Here is a 19272-nt window from a genome sequence, read left to right as displayed (position 1 = left end):
TAGACTTGTATGGGAGAGAGGCGGGACTTTACAGCCGGGAAGGGCGTTCTTTTTGCGGTCAACCCGAGTAGAGTCATTCCAAGGGGTGGGTCCTCCGGCGCAGAAAGGAAAGCCCACCTTCTTCATTGTTAGGGACACGGTGGAATGTGATGGTTTGATCCTACAGTAACAGCACAGGGAGGGGAATGTAGAGGAAAAGAACAACGAATGAAAGCAATTCGGAGACTTAAAAAAATACATCCCCTGTCTATCCATCTGGTCTTGTCCTGCGAGAAGAATATGTGGAAGAACTTTTGCTCAACGTTTGCCCGCATGAACTCTCCGACACGAATCGTGTGAAGTTGTGGATTACCTGCCCCAGTCGCTTCGCCTATTTCCCATCTGATCCACAAAGGGTAAGTTAAGACGTAATTGTGCCTGTAGACGTTGTGGTATTTGATATGATTTCAGTGCTAACGGTTTACGGTTCAGACAGCGGCTTCCTGAGTTCGACAGAGACTCGGGAGTCGGGACTGCAGAACTCTTCTGCGGCAAGTTTTTCACCCCTCCTCCCCTTGTGTTAAAAGGAAGCATAGGATAGGACGGACTGCGGCGAAAACCAGGTGGTGAAATGTAGCGGTTCCCACACCACTTACATCTTTTTTTTAAACCAAATCGCAGCGATTAACATGCGTACAATTATGTGGCGAGCCAAAACATTACATTATATATAATATATTATATCGCTAGCCATCACTGTATATATTTGACTGAGCATAAACAATTCTGAACCCCCGTATGTACGTCAGCATTCAGAGCTGGAGCATAGGCTACATTGGTATTTTAGGGATTCTATTTATTACTTTAAACATGTCCTTTCTTTTTATCTTCTGTTCTCTCTCTTTTTTATACTAACATACACAACAGTGAGCTAATCTAGATGTTATAACAACTTAGTAAACCTACGACACGAGGCATTTTCTTTTCTTCTTTCTTCCCATTTCCCCAGTACATTACAAGTGAACAGGAAAGGAATGTTTAGGTTACAGCTGTAACAATGTAGCAAGCTGCAAACTGCTCATCTTTTACATTTTAAACTGGCTATTTTTTGTGCTGTCCCACGTAGGCTACAGCTTTGGTTAAAAGGACTTAGTTGTCTTTCGAAGGTGCTTTTATTTAGACTACTAATATCGCACTTTTCCGTACTTGTTGTGTGGTATTAGGACGACGATGGGCTTTAGTATGTCAGATTAATAACCCCTGACTGACAGCAGTGGGAACAGACTCACTTCAACTTGACCTCTGGCAACGATTCTTTTGTGCTTATCTTTATCTGTATGGGTCTTTGATGCTTATTATTATTATTATTATTTGCATTTCACAATATGAAAATATTGACTGGGCTTCCTTGGTCCCTGATCTCTGTGTCATAGGTGATCTCGTACTGCACTGCACATGTAGAATGTTGAGTCTGAAAATGTGTGTTCCCTTACTAGAGCCAGAAACATTAGTGTAGTATTTACATTTGTTCATATAATGTATCTAGTGTGTTTAAGACTGTACTGTGCATGTCTCCTCTGTGTGGTGGGGCGTTTGCAACTTTGAATGCATGTGTGCCATGCATAGTGTGTGCATGTCTATGTCAGCAGCAGGAAGGGTAGTGTTTGGTGGTGGAATTACTAATCTCCCAGGTGGGGCTCATAAAAAGCAAAGGCGGGAGGGATATGGAGAGAGGGGACCTGCCTTGACCTGTTTCAGACATGAAGGAGGCAACATCACTGATGGCTTTCCAGTAAGGCGCTGCCTCCTTGCCAGCTGCACTTTACCAGCTTTTAGCTTCTGTACCAGCTCTGGTATTCTGCTACCACGGGCCAGCCCCTCAATGTGATGGAGGTAAAGGTACAAGTATCTGCAAGTCAGCTTGGCACGGAGTTCGATGGGCACAGACTTCTTTTAAAATGTTGTTCTTCGATATATAGAGGATTCATATAAATTATAATGCGTGAACAGGTGACATTTTCCATGACTCTGCGGTTCAGTGATCTGTAGTGTAGGGGCAATACGATAATAATCGCCAAGTGCAGGAATGTGAAGTGTTTCCCATTTAGGTCTGACATCGAATTTAAAAAATGTCTTCTAAATCATGATAGTTTACCTATGTATCAGTGGTGCTCAATATTTCATGTCAAGGACCCCAAAAATGATGTAATTGGCCACAGAGCCCCATCTGAAAATGTGTTGTTCCAGGAACCCCTCGGAAGCAAAGGTTTGAGTTAAAAACGTTCGCTCTGAAAGAATATATATTCAAAGATTTTTCAAAAATGGCAGACCTACAAGCTCGTAGTGCGGCACTCTGTGCAAAATGCTTAAAACACCAAAAGGGGTTCCCGCCTTGAATGGGTTAAGTGTTCTTTGTTAAGACAGATTGCATGTGATGACGGCTGAATGTTTTAGTCCTGTTCTATAGTTGTAGAGCTGGAGTACTGTTAACTGTTACTCTTTGATCTGTGCACATTTGAACAAGCTTGCTCAGTCCAGACAGTCCATACTATTGACGGCTAAATCCTAAGTTGTAATTTAACTCTTGAGTGTACAAATGGACCCATGATACTGAGGACTTTACTGTGAAGGAGTGTCACCACACTAGAGGACTTTGTCTACTCACTCACTCACTCAGGTGACTTTATGACAAAAGAGTGAAAGTAAAGCAAAGATCATAGATTGTATAATGCATTGCGACCTGTCTTATAACGGTCACCTGCTGTTTCAAAGTAAAGCCTAATTTATGACCGTGTGGTCTGCGATGCGACGCGTTGCGATGCAAGCTGAGCTTGAAGATCGGTTATTTTAGGCAAGCGTTGTGCGTTTGGAGCATAAATTAAACTTAATAATTCTCTGCCCTCTTCTCTTTTATGACCTCGGGCCATACCACGCACGATTGGTTTTCCACTCCATGGAACGTTGTAACCGCCCAATGAAACCGCCTGTGCTGCTTTGGGCGAAACCAAAAACTCATCATTATGGGTGTCCAATAAGGGTAATTATCAGACTAAGCGTTGGACCTGGGGATTACGGTGTGGTTAATGACTGCTCTGGGGATTAAATTGAAATATTGAGGTTTTCTGCCTGGGAGAATCAGACCACTGGGCACTTCAGACCCAGCCCAGTGATGCTGGTATTACTGCCACTCTTGCACATCACGGTTTACAGAATAACGCTATTTTATTGTAGGATTAGGATAACACAAGTGTGGAATTACATTGGTATTTATAAATGGTTATAACTCGTTGATACTTTGCCGTTTCCAAAGTGGATAGAGGCACAATCCCAGGAACATCTGAGCTGCTTGTCTGTGATCATTTGGAAATACAAACAGGGGGTGGGAATTACATTTCAGAGTAGCTTGGTTGCACTGTAAAATTATTATCTACACCAGGGTGAAATCTGAATGTATAAATATGAGTAATTTTTCCGAGCCAGTACTTTTAACACTTTTCATGAATAGTGACTGACTGACTACTAGTACTACTTAACCACTTTGTCATAGGCAAACATTTTCCAAAGTAATTTTTTCTCTCTCGAAGATAACAAATCTACAAGCTTGTGTCGCATTGTGAGCTATGTTTTGCTATTTTTGAATACACCATCATAAGATGAAGTATAAATGGAGGGCTTTAAGTGGTCACATCAGGCTCAGTGTCCTTCTTGGAAAAGTTAGGATTAAGTGTATGCTCTGTGTTCCTCTAGGAACACTTAGGATAAAGTATGTCACTAATTGCACAAGCAGAAGTGACGTACAGTATAACCTGTCCTATATATCGTATTATTCTGTAAACAGATAGAATTAGGCCTGGCTTGTGCAGATGTGTGATATTTAGCTATTCATGTAGTGCTAGACTTTCACTTTTAGCTCCAGGCAATAACCCTCTCAGCCAGATAGATTCACACAGGACACAGGATGATCATGATGTTTGCATTCAAGCATTCAAGAAGGGTCTTCCTTGAAATAGCACAGACGAATCATGATCTCTTACAGAGGCTTTGTATAAAAGCCCACACACAAGGTGTGTGTGTTGTCATAATGTAATAATGTAATAATGGGGTTCAGTATCCAGTCCACTATCCGGGACAGAGACTGCTGTTGACAATAAGCAGGCCAGCTGGACCCACTGTTGTCTGCCTTTCTAATAATTGTTGGCCGGCCAGCCATATAGATGTGTCTGTGCGATAAAATAAAAAAGAATACATACACGTAAAGGGTTGCAAATTTGCAATATGCTTTTTTTGTTTCTGCACATTATGCCTCGTGTGTGTTACTGCTCTTAAAGCTGCCTTTTTGGATGTTTTTGTTTACTGCAGAGAGACCCTGGGAATGTTTTTTTCTATTCTCCCCATTTCTTCTCTCATGGCTATCCTGTACAATTCCTTATTGTCTCCACTCTCCACCAGGCCGAAGCCATGGAGAGAGTATGTTTTGCACTCCGTCCGTCCATGTGTCTGTGTGTCCGTCCATCCGTGTACAACTAATCTCCGGCACTGTTGGCCCAGTCGATGTTAAACTTACCTTATAGACTTTAATATATTGGCGCCCCTCACTTCACACGGGTGTGATACTTTACTTTACTTTACATACTTTTTGAGAGCCCTCCTATAACCAGCTATTAGGGTAAACTTCATCCAACACAAACATTAAATTCCCATTGACAATGAATGGAGAATTTCACGCCCACTTTGAAGTTACACGTGCACACAGTACACGTGCAGTGTGCACAGTGCACACACCATTCTGTGTCAGGCATGCCCAATTATGGAGTGTTGTGAGGTCAGAACAGGCCAGACGTACGTACAGAGATTGGTGCATTTATAGATTGATAGTGTCTGAGCAAATAGACATGTTATGTCATGATGACACATTCCCATAAGAGCGCCCCTCACTTCACTAAATTGATGTTAATTTGCCTAGACATAGCATGTCTTGCTATTCCTGTCTGAGCCCCTATGTCCGGACAGTGGCGTCATTTCTGCGAAAGCTAATGCGTCGTGGGTGTGCACACGGAACACAAGGTTGTGTATGGCTAGGTTGTGTACGACAGTGGACCTGGGTGCCGCAAGTGCATCGCTGCATGGCAGCAGTGTTATAGCACTGTTTATCACTTCAAATGGCCATAGTTTGGTGACCATTGACTAGGTTTGAAGGCCACATATCTGTGGAACCGAGTCAAACTAAATTTAATCCCCAGTTCAACTATGATTAATTTGAGTGTTCATGGCCTGTTTTGATTGATTGAATAGTTTATTAGACAGGATGTAAACAGCAACAGAGTACATTCAAAGTGAACACTCAGTCCAAAAGGTATAGCACCAAAAAATATTTGCCGTGTATAAGGAGGGAAAACAGGAAGGGGGGTGATCAATCATTTCCTCTCCCATGGTCCTGCTGAGAGGTGGATTTTCAGGCCTGTTTTAAAAGATGCAAGTGCTCTGCATTTTTTGAGGAAGGGGGTCGGGGCATGGGTGCTCCTTAAACTTTGGTGGCCATTCTTGTCCTCCTTAATTTTGAAATTTGTAGCACCAGTGCTACCAAATAAAAAAGTTAATTTTGAGCACTGTGAACGCCTTCAATGTTAGAAATGTTAAATAACATTACATAAGGCATACTCTTTTAAATTTTTAAATAAAATGAATAAGCCAGCCAGCAATATAGCCTACTAATGCCTTAAAAGTGAACATACACAAGTTTGGCACATCAAACAAGGAAGCATAAAGAAAGTACAGTATAATAAAGGCAAGTGCTGTCTTACTTTAAAATTAACTTGTACGGTCAGGACATGATGAAAAGATGATTGAATCCATCAGTGGATAGCAACAAGGCCTCAAAGAAGTTCATCAGCCGTTTTTACGACTATTAACATTAAATCTAAATGACATAGTCTGTCATTGCCCATGGTGGTACATATTTACTCTCTTTAAAATGAAGAAGAATCTCTCGTTTGAGGCAATGCAACGGGCATGGTGCTCAGTTTTTTGAGAGCCAACATTATATTCTTCTCCTCATTGTCTTTCATGTAAAGCTCAAGGAAAGCTTTTTCTGTTTAAAAAAAGTATGTAGGGAGGCTGCTTCCCTTTCAATTTACTATCTACTACTGTACAAGTTAAGCACACAACAACAACAACTGTCAGTCCCTTCCACTCTTGAAATTACACGCCATGCATCTTGCTCATTAACAATGCATTGCACCCACTGACTAATACTTTGTGAAAACTATCATTTTGTTCAAATTTGCATTTGTAGTTATTTTACTGTAATTTAGTATGAAACGCTGTTTCATGCGTGCAATGATAGTCAATGGACAGCGTGTTCACGATTTGGCCCAATCCATCCCAGAATGCACTCTGTTCCTACCCGGAAGGAGGAGTGAAATCGCCTCATGCGCTTTTGAGCAACTTAATGCAAGTGGATGGGAGGAGAAATCCGGTGCCGCCTCTATTAATATATACTCTAAGGTTCATCTCCTTCAGCTCGGCTGCAACAGTTCGTCGCCAGATTGTTGTTTTTTTGTTCTTCCTTTTCCCTAAAGGGGTCCTTTCTATCACGTCTTTGAATTTGTTGTATACTTGTATTATTCAGGGGTTAATCTTCTATACACGGGAGCTGCGGGTTTATGCTGCCATCTTACTCAGCTGCCTACCGGAAGTCTCCTGATTTTGGTTCTTAAAGTGTACTGTTTAGACTTCCAAATAGATTGGAGCCTAACAAAAACACAGTGAGCCTTCCCTATAGCCTTGCTCTGATGTCCTTTTGCGTTTCACTTCCCAGGTATGTGAACTCTTCTACACATTCAAGAGTGTGTCCGTTCACAGTGATTGGTGCACATGGAGTGGAGTTAATGCACAATTGAACATCACTTGTGTTTTGGATGTATTGATGTTCAGGCCTGTTTGTTCAGCAAACGTGTTAAGTCTGTCAGTTTTATCCCGCAGATGAGTGTATTTTGAGGAGAGCACTGCAAGGTCATCAGTGAAGTCATCATGTAAGATTTATATAATTTGTAGACTGAAACAAAGCGTGTGAATGTTAGAGGCTTTTTGAGTTTCAGCAACTGATAAAAGTTTTGACTTTTTTGTTTTTTAATCAGTTTGACGTTTTTATTGAAGAACAGTCAAGTTAGCAAGGAAATAAAAATAAACACCAATAACATACATGATCTTCACTTCATTTTATTTAATCACTTGGGGGAGGGGTGATAGCAACAGGCTCACAATGCTTTCCAATGCAATGCGTTGCAAGCTTGTAGATCTATTTTTTTATACAATTTTCTTTCATTTGTTTTTTGAGGGGCTAAGCCCAGTTTAGTCTGTTTGTGTGAACACAAACACGATGATTTGGTTGAGCAAAGTAAATATTTAGGATAAAAAGTGAGGGCAGAAAAGTGAAGACGCCAAAAGTGATTGGCCGGAATGACATTTGTGATGATTTGATTAGCTGAGCACGGAATGTGATGTATGTATGATGATAAGAGCGCCCCTCACAAGGTTGAAAATCATTAAAAATCAGGACACAACTGAACCACTTTGATGTCGTCAAAGCGGTTCAGTAATGGCCATTGGCCAGTCATATTGTGTATTGGTCTGGCAGTATAGTGTGCGTGCCTGCGTGACTTATGGCAGTGTATCGCTCCCAGCTATATGTTCATCTGTTGTCGCATACTTGAAAGGGAGACTGCCAGTCAGTCATCAGGTAGCCTGCATTGCAACTCAGCCTTGAGAGTGTTCACACTCCTGTTCAGTCCCTCATTAATACACACACACACACACACACACACACACACACACACACACATACACACACACACACACACACACACACACACACACACACAGCTTGTTTGCAGTCCATTACAAAAGATGTCTAGCTCTTCAAGACTGCTACGTTTAGGTGAGAACAGAATCTGTTGACCAAACATTTCTTCGTGTGAGCAGTCAGTGCGGCAACCCTCATGCTGTGAAGCTGCCCCAAAGTGGGAGTGATTGGTGCAGGCAGTGAGGAGCTACGGCAGTCACAGTGACAGACAGACACACAGACACACACACAGACATTGACTGAATTATAGTATGATTATCTAGAGTGCGGATGAGGAGCGACATCCCCGCCCCCGCTATTCACTTCAATGGAAGTTGCTCAGTGGCATTGAAGGACCCAGAAGAACGACAAAGTATTCCGGGTAGTACCCCTCGAGCGTTGATATGATTGGTTGGCTCCTCTCATAGTACCCCTTGTGCTGTTCTTGTGGTACCTCACGTGAGGCCTCAGTACTTTGCCCAGTTGCAGGTGATTTGCAGGAGCGAGGGGGCTCCCCGCCACGGAGGCCTGACTACCACTGAGCTCTGTTGGCATGTAGTGTTGATGTGACAGTAGTTGGGTTTTTGATAATATTATGTCAGTGTGGGATTATACTGGATTTGGTGAATTAGAATGTTATAAATTACATGGTCTTCAAATTCAAATGATTGACCATGAAATAATGCCAACATATTAAATTATTCCCATGACCTGACCACCAGAGTCATTAAATGTGGAAATTGTATGCAATGCATAAATGAAATCATTGAAGCCTTTAGCTTCAATCAAATCTCTACTCTTTCCATGCCCCTCAGGCCCTCAAAGTGACACATTGCTTGTGCCTCATACTCTTTTATGTTCAACAAGCTTTTGCTATCCATTCATGTTAGCAAGCTTGGCAGACTCACATTGTCTTTCCTTATAATTATGCAGAAAACCCCATGGCTCAATTGAAGGCTATATTTGAGCAGCATTCACAATTATGCTTGTAAATCTGCCACTGCCCTTGAGGGTGACAATCCATCGGCTAGCAAGCCAAGAGGATAACATGATATTTTTTTATGCTTTGAGCTAGCAGCTTCTAATACAGACGTGGTAAGAAACATACAGTAGCCTATGTAAATTGAGATTTTAAGAACAACCCCAGTCCCATGCTGTGTCTTACACTGCATGCTGGTCTCCACTCTATCCACTTTCTAAACTGGTTTGGAATTTGGATCTATGTATACAAGAGCGGTTGTACTGATCTGGATCTGGAGGAGGAACATGATTCGAGACATCTTTTATGGCGAGTTATAAAACGGGCCATAGACGCACTGTGAAGTGTGCTGACTGTAAACAGATGTCTTCAGTTCTCCCCCATCAGTATTCCTCAGGAATTATCCACAGGTTGTAATGTTGACTCTTACCAGACTTCTACACTGCCTCATCGTCCCATATTTCAGGAATTTTTATTTATGTGTAGCGGCAGCCATAGCTCCCCTGTAGCTCTGCCTGCAACTAGGAGAGAGAGAGAGAAGAGAGAGAGAGAGAGAGAGAGAGAGAGAGAGACTTCATTTGGGCTCTCCAAATGGTCTACCATTTCCTTATCACAAGGACACAGACAGACGTACAGTCAGTCAATGTTGTGTCCGTTTATGCCACACCAGAATGTAATTAAGTTTTGTGGTTTCTGTTGCTTGATGAGTCACATATGTGTGATAGTTTTCCACCAGCACTGCCTCTAGTGGCGGCCTCTGCAGTCTGAGTCCAGGCCAAAGCATCTTTAATTTGTATTATTTATATATATATTCCTTTTGCTATCTATTTTGTTTTCTTTATTTATTTAGGCATAATTTGAGTCAGCTAAATGCCTCTCTCTACCTACTTTCCTACGTAGTGTCAATCTAGCCTAATTACGGACCTATAAAACCCAAAATACTACTACTGCTTGTCTGCTACTGTAAGTCCTCTAATGTTTAATCAAAGACCTGGCCAGACCGCATTATGGCTGGAGTTTGGACTGTATCGACTACGGCAGTGGGTCATCGTGCTACTACTGTGTGTTATTTATGTGTTTTCAAGTCGACCTGAAAGCATTCTTTTCCTCTTGTATTTATATATATTTTTTCTAAATGGCTGCTGTTATGGGGGAGTTTGGTTTCTGCTGGACATTAGAACTCCTCAACAAGTTGTATTACAGAAGGTCCCCCAGTGCCTGTTTTCTTCCCTATAATGTCCCAAAATGGGTACTTCAACAATCCTGAAAGAGAACGATTGGAGGGGGGGGGGGGGAGAAGCAGACTTCAAGAGTGTGTGTGTAGGAGGAACAGCAAACCGGGGAGAGGGAGGGACTGAGAAGTTTTAACAGGGGAAGAGTTAAAGTTAAAAGACATTTCTTGTAAATTCCTCAGACACATTTTTTGTGTGTTGTTGAATCTTCTTAACTGGCCAATATTTCCAGAGAAGCCTCACTCCTTGTGATTGTTATCAGTTCTCTCTCTGTCTGTCTCTCTGTCTGTCTGTCTGTCTGTCTGTCTGTCTGTCTGTCTGTCTGTCTGTCTCTCTCTCTCTCTTCTGGCTGTTCTCACTAGAGTAGAGCCCCCCCCCCCCCCCCTCCTCTCATTCTCCTCCCCTGGTTTGGTCCAGGGGTATTTTTGGAAGTTAATGAAAAGAGAAATCTGAACTGCTTACCCTTAAAAGGCATGTCTGGGTCAGCTGGGTGGAAACTTGCGTTATTAATGTCCATAACATTTTCTGTGTGAGCTTACACAAGTGTGTATGGGTGTTTTGTGTAGTATGTGTGTTTGTTTGAATGCATCACAGGCGTTCACACGCTGGGCACAGTGTAGGAACACAGGAATGCAGTGGTGGTTTGGGGGTGCTGGGTGTGAGGGAGGGGTTGGCTAGCTAGTCTACGTCTTTCAGAGGGGGGGAAACAGGGGCATATTTGGCATATTTCAGGAGCCATTCCAGTCTGGTTCAACGTGCATTCTTCTCCTTCCGAGAGGTCTGGCTGGCTGAATAGCCAGTCAGTCAGTCAGGAAAGGAAGGTGGACACAACTCTGTGAGGAACATCACGCTCTACTTCCCTGCAGGGCCACAGGTCCACAACAGTCCGGTCTCATGACACTGTTGCTGGGAGACAGCCAAGAAAGACGACGAGTCATTCTTCACTATTTATTTGGAATCTGTCAGCCAAAAGAGACACTAACCAGGAGCACCACAAGATGGGGAAAATACAAACCCACTTGCCACCTACCCACGCAGACACAGATGTAAAACTCCTGTGTATCAGCACAGTAATATCCATAAAAGGCTGCATTTGGAACCACTGTCCCTTACTCAGTGGTATAGGTTTGTATGTTTTGGGTCCCATCACTAGAATTTAATGAATGTTTATGTGTGAGAGCACAGTAATACGTCTCTTTCAACTCCCCTTCCATGGCTTCGTAGTTAAACAAATGCTCCCAAACCTCTCGTTCTCTCTGCTTGGATTTGTGTTGTTTTGGTCTGTTATTTTCAGCTGGTAGCCTTGACATCTGGCTGAGTGGACACAGTGGTTCTGTGTGGTGGTAGCAGTCGAGTGTCCAGTGGAGGTCTGGTTATCCTGAGGTCATGGTTTGGTTCTGAGGGAATCCAGATGTGTCCTAACACCGTAGGCTTGCTATTTAGATACAGTACATACCGGTGCTTGGTATTCTTATAATGTAATTTGTGGACAGAAGATCACCGGGGGGCAGCAGGAGTAGGATGGGTGGGTGGTGTCATATACGGTAAAGATTTACCACTGTGAACAAGGTTGGAGGAATTACTGTAATCCTGAAAGCATTGCCTGTTGTTTGGGTTTTGAGACAGAGTTGGACCTGTTGCTTTTGGAGAAGTTACAGCACAAAGCTGTAAAATCCTGTACTGTATTTGGGAGTATTGTGGATTTTACCCAGAAGTTATATTATGCATCCCATGTCTTCAATGCATTATAATCTCTGGAATCCTGCCTCAAAGCAGACTAGATGTAGAAAACTGTTGTTCCCTGATGTCATCGCTAGGGACACATTATCAGTAAGCAGGAACTGGGGATGGCAATGGAGGACCGGAAAGTCTGGCGTGGCATTGTGAAACCCATGATCTCGACCACGGTCGAGAAATGATGATTATGATAATCTGCGTATAACACTGTATTATCATCGTTATAAGAATTCATAAATACAACAATAATCATAGCATTTTATAATTGCTGGACACAGACCAGTTTTGGCAGAGTCCGTTATAATTCTCAAATTATAACAATGTTATAAATGTATATATAAATCGTTTTAATGCATTAATACAGTGTGACTATAAGCCACTATGGACGCACTATGGACGTACTTTAAGTAAAGTAATTGACCTATAGCTAAGCCCAGCCCCAAACTGCTATGGTCCAATCACAGCTAAGCATAACATGGGTTAGACAAACCTCTCCACCAATAGTTTTCCTATATGATAAAACATTGTTTTAAAAAATTAATGTCAAGCACATATTTTTCCAGTGCATATGGCAGGCCTTTTTGACGGATTTGGAAGAGATTTGGAAGGTCTGGTTCCAAAAATGAACCAGTATTTAGTGTAAAATCCATGATATTTACATGAACCTAGCTGTAAAGTGTCCAAGTGGGAGTGTCTAAGTGGGAGAGGGCGGGGCTTTGATAAAGGTGAATTATATTCTTGAAGGTGTTTGCAGAAACATTTTGTGTGGTATAACTTGAAGGCTACTTTTACTTTTGACTTAAAGCAGCCAATGATCACTTATACTTATAATAACATTATAATGGATTATAACAGTGATTATAGTGCAATATACAGTTATAATATGATGTATTTAAGAATGAATGAGAATTATAATACACTATCCTGGCCAAAGAATTCAATACCAGTAGAGTAATTATGATGCACTAGTAGTACTTGACCTTATAAAGGTGTGTAATCCACGTAACTCGAGAACCGTTCGCCCCACCGGCTTCAAATTCGACACACACGTTCCATACCACCGCAGGGGGTGCATTGCCTGGTGTCGAGTAGGTCGGACCCACGGTTGTCTAGATCCGCCCCAAAAATACCTCTGCCCGGGCTCTGGACAGGGCCCAGGGTCCATTTATGGAGGATCGGAATGGGACCCATACATCTGATATACAGCCACCTTATACCTCCTGCTGGAAGGTGGCTGACAAAGACACACATTGTGTGGTGATGGAAGCCTGAAGAATATTGATTACATATTTTGCCTGAGGTACCACCTCCAGAGCTGCCTCTTCTGTCCTGATAATATTCATGTACAACCGCATGGAACATAGAGTAGGCACGTTGTTGTGAGTCTGTTAATTCCTTCCCCATCCTTCTGCCCTTTAACTTGTTCCATACTGACGTGTTTGTGTGTCAGATTCCTCAGCCAGCAGGATTCCGTTCTGAACTAGAGAGAGGGAAGGAAGGAGAGAAAGAGGGATGGAACGATGAGTACAAGATCCACAAGATCCAGTGGAGACGGAGGAGGGGGGAAGCAGCAGGCTACCTGTAAAACATGACTTTTATAATGATCGGGAGCTGTGATTTATCTGTTCCTTGAGAAATAAGGAGAGGTAAAATAAAGGGGGATTGTGTAACAGAGCAGCCCTGGACCAGCAGGAACTTGGAGCACCCAGCAACCGATCAACCAACCCCAGCCCACACAGAGTCAGGGCTACTTTATAGGACCAAGTGTACATTGGCCATTAGATTGCCTGGGGGGTAACAAACGTGTCCTCGGATATGTGTGTCACGATGAACAAACATAACTCTCCCCCCCCCCTCTCTCTCTCTCTGTCGGTTGCTCTCCCAGTAAAAGGCAGAGAGAGTGGAAAATGGTCTGAGAAAAAGACAACAGAGGTTGGGAGTGTGGTGAGGGAGGGATGGAGGAAGGGATGATGACTCAGACACCTGTGTCAACACTCAACATCCTCAAAAGTGGCATTCAGAGACATACTTCCTTGATATCCAGTTAGAGGCCCATACCGTGTAGACATCCCTGTGCAGTCTGTGGGGTAACTGTGTGTGTGTGTGTGTGTGTGTGTGTGTGTGTGTGTGTGTGCGTGTGCATGCGTGCGTGCCATTGAGTAAATATTTTACTCGTTTACGGCAAAAAAAAGGTTTTTGTTTCAAAAATATTTTCCAGAAATTAAAAAAATATATATATATATTTTTTTCTTTTTCAAGAGAATTCCATGAATTATTATTATAAGAAGTAGTGTAAATGCATGGAATATTTACACCCTCACAGCGTGCCGCAGTGCAACATTGTGAACTTGTAGATCAGCTATTTTCACTAGTTTGGGTCCCGGGGAGTGAAGACATAAAATGTCTCTTTTGGGTCTCTGGAGCTAAAACGTTTGGGAACCATTGCTCTAACACTCCAGAGAGAGAGTTAGTTTTCATGGCTGGGTGGCCCTACTGGTTAGTGAGTCTTTCCCTGCAATCTGAAGAACACACACGTTTGTTCACATCCCCCACAAGAGAGAGTGTGTTCCTGTCAAACATTCTGCTCAAGACACCCCAGTGAACCTTTGCCTGTTCACTCATTGTAAACATCAGGGAAAACTATCAAAAGTCCATGCATGCATCCCTATGCACAATTATGTGGGCTATTGGTACTAGAGAGGGGGGGGGGTGTGTGTGTGTGTGTGTGTGTGTGTGTGTGTGTGTGTGTGTGTGTGTGTGTGTGTGTGTGTGTGTGTGTGTGTGTGTGTGTGTGTGTGTGTGTGTGTGTGTGTGTGTGTGTGTGTGTGTGTGTGTGTGTGTGTGTGTGTGTGTGTGTGTGTGTGTGTGCGTATGTGTGTTCTATTTTTGCACAGTAGGTGGTGAGGGGATGACATCAGTGACAGAGTGATAAACTGGTGATGGATGGAAGCCATTTATTCCTGTAGCTAACACATATATGCCCACACACACACACACACACACACACACACACACACACCAGTCCCTCTGACCTGTACTAAGCCAGAGATCTACAAAGCAGCTCTGAAAATAAAATTCCTCCAGCGGATTATTTTTCTTGTGATCAGAAAATATACATGTTCGCCGAGAGAGGAATGTTGAGGCGCCATGGCAACCTGGCCTACCCTTTCCTCTCTGTCTCTCTCTTTCTCCCACTTCCCCCTACTCCACCTCCTGCTTTTAGCTTTTCTGCTTTTACACTTTTACTAACTTCTGTCACGTTTCTTTTCCACTTCGTTCTTTCTTCATCTCGCTTCGATGTTCCCCACCCCCCGCTCTCCCCAATTCCTAAAGAGCTCGATACAATTCGTTGCACGGCGTGTTCCACAGCTAAAATCTCCAATATATAAGCTCACAATGCATTGTGCTGTGATTCGTTGTACATCAGCTATTTTTGGTGCACAAGACCGGTGTGCAAGGAAGTATAAATCCAGCTCAACGAAAGAGTAGTTTCCTCCATCCTTTTCCCAAAGGCTTCTATCCATCCGTTCGTCCATTTATTTGCATGTCTGGTTATAAGGGCTGTCATCGTTGTGGTGCTGATGCATACAGAGACAGACAGCAAGAGTTATTTTCAGCCTTTCTCTTTAACTGCGCCCTCTCTCTCTCTCTCTCTCTCTCTCTCTCTCTCTCTCTCTAAAATCCTACCTCTCTCTCTCTTTGGTTTTGATTTTAGAGGGGATCTCCAACATCCATCATCGGCGCATGCCTTTGTGGAGGAACCAGATGGGTTTGGGGGGTTTAGCTGTTCCTCACGCCAGAGTTGCATTTGGAACTTCTTCTAGTGCTCGCTGTCCCAAACAGACCTCAGAAAGAGACCATGAAAACAAATGCGTCCAGTAGAAACCACTGAATGAACATCTAGTTTAATAGGGATATAGTAGTCATTGGTGGTATAGTTGTTTTTGATGGTGGTTAGTAGAGGAATGCGTAGCAGTAGTTTCAGTAGTAGTAGTAACTTGGCTGAGGCAGGCATTGATTTGAGATGAGTCCATAATGTTTGCATCCGTAGAAACGTACCTTTCTATTGTTATTGTATAGTGTATTTTGACCTAAAAAGAGTGGACACACACACACAACTACAGGGAAACTCGCAGACAGAGAGCATATGCGAGTCATCAACACTCTACCATCTGGTGGGCTCTCCATCTCTGTCCATGTCTATGTCGCCACTCTCTCTCTCTGTCGCTCTGCCCTTCTCTCTAGCATTCTCTCTCTACCATTCTCTCTCTCTCTCTCTCTCTCTCTCTGCCCTCTTTTTCCTGCCTCTTCATTATTTTTCTCTGTGCCCATATAATAACTGCACTTTATTGCAGAATCCACAAACATTTGGTTCACTCTTAGCACTGTATCTTATAACACAGCCATCATTGAATGAAAGCTATATATTTCGTTAATGAGCTTCTATATTATATTTTTCCATGATACCATTGACGGTGATTAACTGTGTCAGATCATGTGATTGTTTTATTGGTCAGCATTCACCCATCAGAGGATGAAGCCCTTCCTACTATGTCTGGCTCACCTTCAGCAGAGGTGTGTGTGTGTGTGTGTGTGTGTGTGTGTGGAAGGAGTCAGAAGAGCACATGAGAGATTGAGAACACACACACACACACACACACACACACACACACACACACACACACACACACACACTCAGACCCAAATGTACAGAGCCCCACAGGAATCCTATAACACTCCTTTGTGCACTATGGAACATTGTGGAATACCAGGCATGTTTTTATGATCCAGCATTTATCCCTCTCTTTCCCCCTGAGTCTGGGTTTATTTGTCAAGCAGACTCCCTCCTTCGCCTTACCCTCCCTGAGTGGAACTACGCCAGCTCGGCAGCTCGTGACTTTACATGAGCGTATATCTTTTCTACGTCCGAGCATAGACATGGCAACGCCCCGCCTGCCTCTGATTGGCCTACCGACACTGCCAGCCTTACCAGAGTTTCCACCGAGGTGGAAGATACATGCTGGATACGCATGAGACATCCTCTGCTCAGCATCGCTAAGTTTACACCGTGTACAGACTAGACATCCTCTGCTCACTGCTCAGCATCCTCCTTTAGTCTTAACCACTTAAACCCCGGTGGCCGTATTGTGGAGAAAGCTTTCGCTGAAAAGAGCAGATCGACAAGCTCACAAAGCAACGTTGTGAGCTTGTCGATGGGCTATTTTCAGAATGTGAGACATCAGGATCTGTGTGTGTGCGCATGGCATGCACCTTCTCCCTTTGTGACTTCTATAAACGGGCCTACCAGATGTGGTTGTGTGCATTTTATTCATTTGCCTGGTCAAACAAGGGCACAGTGGCAGAGGTTGACATGGCCAGTTTATATTTTGCCACACGACTATATTTTCAGCTAGCAACATGGTCATAATATGATGACCTCTCTCTCTCTCTCTCTCTCTCTCTCTCTCTCTCTCCACCTCTCTGTCTGTCTCTGCACCCCCACCCACCTTGGTGTTGGTTTTGGTGAAGAATGCAGTTAAATCATTGTTTTATCTCTGCAGCCAGTGAGTTCCATCTGGTCTCTCTCGTCCACGCCAACAGCTCAGAGGCAATTGACCTTAAAAGGAAACAGTAACTGCCTATCAACTCTGTGCTACCAGTCAAGGACGCAATGTCTCCCTGCTGAGACCTGGAGCAGGACTGATGATTACTGACACGCTGAGAATTAGGCATATGTCTTTAAGTATGTAAGTTATGTATATCCCCGCATTACACAGGTAGGTCACAGAGGCTTAGCTGGAAAAAAGCAAGTCAGCAGATATGATATGGCTATTCTTTCTTTCTAGAGTCTAAATCTGTTCAAAACATTTGTTTAGCTGACAGACGTAGCACTCCGGCAGCTGTCTGTTAATAAGAAATGTTAAATATATCTCAGATATATAAATCTCCCATGCTTTGCATTTTAGAGATGTTTCTGGTAGACCATTATGAGATATGAGATATTTAGAAACCAGTTTGTCATCTCCTTTCCTTGGATCTGACCCCACGTCTTCGTTCTTCATATGACTAATAACAAAAACGTACTACATAGGAGTAGGCAGATGATTTGCTATGGCGACCCCTGACGGGAAAAGCTGAAAGGGAAAGAAGTAGGCTATAGGAGTAGTTAAGTTTGTACAAATATGATTTGGATTGTGATATTCCAATAATGGTAAAAGCAATGTGTCGAGAGTCGCGACAGCACAGACTTTTAAAAGGGAGCTGTTGTTTGAATAGCGAAGACACGGTTACGATCGATCGTTTTAATGTTTCACTTTTGGCATCTATGTAAAACTTTGCGTGTGCCTGCACCAATATGAGTGGTAGTAGTGTCTGTGTACAATGGAATTACTAGTGTTCGGGTAGCTCAGTCAGTAGAGCTCTCGCCTTTGGACCACAAGTTCATGGGTTCGATCCCAGGCATCGCCAACTCAGTGTATGATTAGCACGGCTTGGGTGCGGCAAGTCGTGCGGGAAGTACTGGGAGCTGATCGTAGGTGTGGCGCTCCACCTCAGCGGTCTAGTGCATTGTAACGGGGATAGACTCCTGCGTGTTACCGGCTGATACCGACAATAAGCCACTCCCGACCTACTTCTTTCGTGCATCATTCCCAATATCTATATCTATCTAACGCTATTATTACTGGGTCGTAATGGGTACCTGTTACACTGGGTACTTCAGCACTGGGTACTCTGACATCAGATGCAAAAGGTAATGCATAACTTGGTGGAGCATGCATTCCCAACTTGCATTATTCCCACATCTCTGCATTAAGAGTAGCTGCCTTTACCAGCCATTTATTTTCAATTACTAAACACCTTTTCTTGGTTTGCATTCTCTGCAAGCCCTTATAGCTACTCTGGTTGTTGTTGCACTTTGTCATGAAAAGTAAACAATTGCGAAGGGCAGCTGCCTGACAGTGGTATTAGGCAGTGTCAATAGTGCTGCTATTTGTCATACAGTATTACTTTTGTAATATAATGTGAGGGATAATGTCCAATACTGCTACATTACCCCATAATCCCTCTCTTAATCCTGTCCTGTCATTCTCTAACAGTTGTCTGACCTGTGAAGATAGACTGAGCACTTTTCTTGTTCATGGAATGCACAAACAACATATTAGTCCTAATATGTCCTGATGAGTCATCTGTTGAACAGAAAGGACTTTAGGGCTAAAGACATTTAGAACAGGTTTTACTGGTCCCATCTGAGTTGAAATAGAGGTGGCTTTTCCCACCTCTTTTCTTTTTCTGCCTGACAAGCTGTCAGATACTGACAATAGCAGATCTAAGAGCCCACAACAAATTGCAGAGCGATGCATTGTTGAGCTTGTAGATGTGCTATTTTTGGTGTGTGGCACAATGGCACCGGCACACCAGTGTATAAAAGTCAGGCAATACTTCTTTCACTGGAATGCAAATACCAGCAGGAGGAATGCTGTTCAAAGTCTGAAGTGGCAGCGAAT

The 19272-nt window shown here is 43.1% G+C and overlaps 1 protein-coding gene across 2 annotated transcripts in view; it reads left to right on the top strand.

The window, feature by feature from the left end:
* The first annotated feature begins 145 nt into the window (after positions 1 to 145).
* Positions 146 to 19272, top strand: part of luzp1 (leucine zipper protein 1) — a 73474-nt gene continuing 54347 nt past the window's right edge. For both annotated transcript variants that reach the window (XM_080784725.1, XM_080784726.1), the window contains exon 1: positions 146 to 395. The gene's annotated coding sequence lies outside the window, so the exon portion shown is untranslated. The remainder of the gene's footprint in view (positions 396 to 19272) is intronic.

This window comes from Protomyctophum bolini, assembly GCF_963924005.1.
Source record: "Protomyctophum bolini genome assembly, chromosome: 15".
NCBI lineage: Eukaryota > Metazoa > Chordata > Actinopteri > Myctophiformes > Myctophidae > Protomyctophum > Protomyctophum bolini.
The sequence above is the reverse complement of the archived record's forward strand: the minus strand, read 5'-3'. Positions and strand labels throughout refer to the sequence as shown.